At 42.3% G+C, this 4421-nt stretch overlaps 1 non-coding gene across 1 annotated transcript; it reads left to right on the forward strand.

The window, feature by feature from the left end:
• Nucleotides 1-387: 387 nt before the first annotated feature.
• Nucleotides 388-495, forward strand: LOC140611523 (U6 spliceosomal RNA). Its single transcript, XR_012012674.1, has one exon. It is a non-coding gene; the product is annotated as a U6 spliceosomal RNA (small nuclear RNA).
• The last annotated feature ends 3926 nt before the right edge of the window (nucleotides 496-4421 follow it).

Genomic DNA, 4421 nt, shown 5'->3' on the forward strand with positions numbered 1-4421 from the left:
GGAAGGGACAAGGCCAAGCAGATATCTGGCAGGGTCATGTTTTGGATAGAGGGAAGAGTGGATGCAAAGGGCCTGAGGTAGGAGTGTGCTTGGCATTTTAAAAGAATAGCAGGGAATCCAGGGTTAGGGTTGTATACATGGGGTGGGGGTGGGAGGATAGTGAGAAGAGATGAAATCAGAGGGGAAATAGCAGGATGAGATGGGGACACTTAGACATTATTGACCAGCATAAGGATCCTACATTCTATTCTGAATCAGCTAGGAAGCCATTGGACCTGGTTTAGGTTTTCAAAAGCTTTCTCTAGGTACCAGTTGGAAAAATAGAATGTAGTGAGAGGCTAATCCAGATAACCAGCGAGGAAGAAACTCTTCAAATAGTCCCATCTGGTACTGGCTTTGGCAGCACATATACTAAAACTGGCACCATACAGAGAAGGTTAAGCATGGCTCCTGCACAAGGATGACACACAAAACAGTCCCATCTAGAAAGCATGGTGGCCTATGGTACCAGTGGAAATTGTGCGAAGTGATTGGATTACAGGCACATTTTCAAGGTAGTGAAAACACAATCAGTTAAGGATGGGAGACCAGGAGAGGAATGGAGGAGAGCAGAGTATTCAGAAGAATGAAGTGGCTAGGTTCAGAGACGGGGGAAGTACCAGGTGGAGTGGTAGCAGTCAGGAGTTCAGTTGAGGGCATGTCAAGGAGCAGCTGGTCACATGAACTGGAAGTGCAAGGAGGATGCTGGAGCCATCCTGGCTGCCAACTCTGGCCACAACCACCCCCCCACTAAACTCCTGGTCGATGTCCACTTGCTCTTTGACACCTCCCCTGAATGTCTAAGGGGCATCTCTACCTCTCTGCAAAATTAAATAAGTAAGTAAATAAATAAATAAATAAATAAATAAATAAATAAATAAATAAACAAATCATTATTATCTATAAGCACTAGCTGTCATGGGTGTCTGGTGCGGTGGGTGAGAAGGGAAGAAGGGGCAGAGAAGCAAAAGTAAATGGTATATTCTTCTAGGAAAAGTGAGTAATATCCTATGGGCAGCTTTTCAGGACTTCTTGTTGCTTTGGCAATGCAATTTCAAAGATTAATGTACCCCACTGAAATTCCAGCCCACTGTTGATCCAACTTGCGTAAAATGCTGTGGATGTATGTAGAGTCCAGGGACTTGATATCAAAACATGGGCAAGAATCTCTTGACTTGACTTCTTCCAGTGTTTACGTGCCTCCCACACAGCGGCATGTTCATTCCCTAGAGCTGCCATAACATATTTCCACAAACTGGGTGGCTTAACACAACAGAAATATATTCTCTTGTGGTTCTGCAAGCCAGAAGTCAGAAATCCAGCTGTCAGCAGGGCCATGCTCCCTCTGGAGGCTCTAGAGGGCAACCCTTCCTTTTGTCTTCTAGCTTCCAGAAGCTGCTGGCATTCCCTGTGGCTCACATCACTCCTGTCCCAGCGTCCATCTTCACATGACCTTCTCTGTTTCTGTGACTTCTCTTCTGTCCCTCATCAGGACCCTTGTTATTGGATTTAGGTATGCTATAGGATGAAATTATAATTATAACCAATTACAGGGATTGTATGCCCCCAAAACTAGTACGTTGAAACCTTTTCCCCAGTATGATAGTATTAGGAGATGGGGCCTTTGGGAGGTGCTGAGGTCATGAAAGGGGGGCCTCATGCATGGGATGAGTGCCCTTATAAAAGAGATCCCAGAGAGGTCCCTCATCCCTTCTACCATGTGAGGACACAATGACAAAGTGGCTGTCTGTGAATGTTAGCCAGGAAGCAGGCTCTGACCAGATACCGGATCTGCTGGCACCCTGATCTTGGACTTCCCAGCCTCTAGACCTGTGAGAAACAGATGTTTGAGTGTATAAGCCACCAAGTCTATGGTGTTTTGTTTTGTTTTTAATATTTTATTTTTAAGTTATCTCTATACCCATCGTGAGGCTTGAACCCACAATCCTGAGATCAAGCGTTGCACGCTCCACTGACTGAGCCAGCCAGTTGCCTCTATGGTATTTTTGCTATGGCAACCTGAATAGATTAAAATAGGTTCCACTCAAATAATCCAGGAAGATCTCATCTGGACATCATTAAATTAATTACATCTGCCAAGACCCTCTAGCCAACTAAGGTCATAATCACAGGTTCTGGGGATGTGGACATATCTTCTGGCATGGTACCATTCAATCCATTAGATTTGACTAGTATTTTAGAGGAAAAGATCTAACCTCTTCACACATTCATGCGCCTATTAATTAGTTTAGCAAATGTTTACTGAGCAGATTATAAGACAAGGCCTATGTGTGGCATTGCACACTGGGGTCAAGATAATAAGCAAAGGCTTTACAGAGACCTCACAGCCCTGTTAGGGTAACAGGATAAAAACAAAACAAAAAACCAATTCAGCTCACCTAGGAGCATTCATGGTGTCCTCATGTATATTGATATATAGATATTAGTATATATATTACATATACATATTATATATACAATATATAGGTAATATACATGTATATTTTATATATAAATTATTTTATATATATAAAAAATATAAATACATATATAGACAATGTATAGATATTATACATGTATATTTTATTTATATATATATAAATTATTTTTATATATGCATATATATATATGTGTATATATATCCTACCAATTACTTCCATCTAGCAAGTAACTATTACTGTTTCTATTTACAGTCATGGAAATTGGCTGAGAGAAGTAAAGTGACTTCCACAGGGTGACAATATGTAAGTGGTACGGTCAGGATTCAAACCTAGGTGTGCCCAAATTGGGGGAGGGAGATGTTCTTTAAATCTTCTGGTCAATCTCTTTTGGGAAGTACTCACTTTTATTTTATAACCTGTAAATCAAAAGGTGTAGGAGGGATGACTGGGTGGCTCAGTGGTTGAGCGTCGGCCTTTGGCTCAGGGTGTGATCCCTGTCTAGAAATCGAGTCCCTCATCAGGCTCCCCGCAGGGAGCCTGCTTCTCTCTCTGCCTATGTCTCTGCCTCTTTATCGTGTGTCTCTCATGAATAAATAAATAAATTAAAAAAAAAAAAAAAACAGGTGTAGGACTTGGGTTTCCTTAAGGTCTGGTGTTCTCAGAGCCCTCAGTCCTGTCAAACAGTATGAGAATGACAAAATACCTCTGAGCCCCCATGACCCAGACTCTGTTTCCAAAAGAGTGGTACCCTCCACGTGTGTGCATCTGAAAAACAGCAATCCCTGTAATCGATTATAATTAGATGCAGCACGGAGCGGCCAACCAGTACTTTGCAGCATAGTTAGAAATGTGCTTTCATTTATACTTACTACTTGGTAGGACAGTAGTAATTCTTTTTTTTTTTTTCCTACTGTGGCTTATGGAAGCAGTCATGTGGCACACAGGAGAGGTGTGTACCCTCTTGCAACACCACCTCTGAGTTGAGTGATCCAGGGCAACATTGCTTCTATCCTGAGCCCCGGGGTCCTCATCGCTAAGGTGAATGTTTGTACTGGGTGGTCTTTGAAGTTCCTTCTGCCTCTGAAATGTTGTAATGGCAAGGCTAAATATTTAGTGCTAATTATATTTGTTAGGATATATGTTCTGTATGGCTAGGCTTAGTTTACATTTTTTATGAGACAGATGAATGAGGTTAATAAGAATAGATAATTTTTAAAAAAATACTGGATTCCCAGAAGGCATTTTACTGTGAATTTAATTATGGAAAATGTTAATTGTAGCACTTCAAGACTTGAAAGTTGTCCAATTGCTTCATGCACGAGTAAGGGACAGCTTTTCTCAAGTTAGCCTCTGTTCTAAACTAGTACCAGATGGGATCCCTGGGTGGCGCAGCGGTTTGGCGCCTGCCTTTGACCCAGGGCGCGATCCTGGAGACCCGGGATCGAATCCCACATCGGGCTCCCGGTGCATGGAGCCTGCTTCTCCCTCTGCCTGTGTCTCTGCCTCTCTCTCTCTCACTGTGTGCCTATCATAAATAAATTTAAAAAATAAAAAAAAAATGTTTAAACTAGTACCAGAGATGCAGAATGGCTACTTTCTAGCCATAGAAAGAAAGAAAATGCCAGGCAGTTGGCATAGTCAGTTTCTTTCTTGGTCTTTGGCAAATTAATGTGTCTACAACAGATAGGAAATACACATTTTTAAATGGAGCTCCACTATTATCCACCTACTGTATGCTGTCACTGTAGGGCTGTCACTAGCCTATATGGCCTCTTCATTACAGATTAGCCAAAGGCATGTTCTTTCAGAGCATTACAGCTCCACAAACAGCTTGGTGAGCAAGTGGCTCTGCACCTGCATGGGTATGAGATGACTACTGGAGCTTGGGATGAATTGCAGTCTCTACTCCTGGCCTTGGCTATTTGTGCAGTGCACACACTG

Source organism: Canis lupus, chromosome 19 (genome assembly GCF_048164855.1).
Source record: "Canis lupus baileyi chromosome 19, mCanLup2.hap1, whole genome shotgun sequence".
In the NCBI taxonomy this organism is placed as follows: Eukaryota; Metazoa; Chordata; class Mammalia; order Carnivora; family Canidae; genus Canis; species Canis lupus.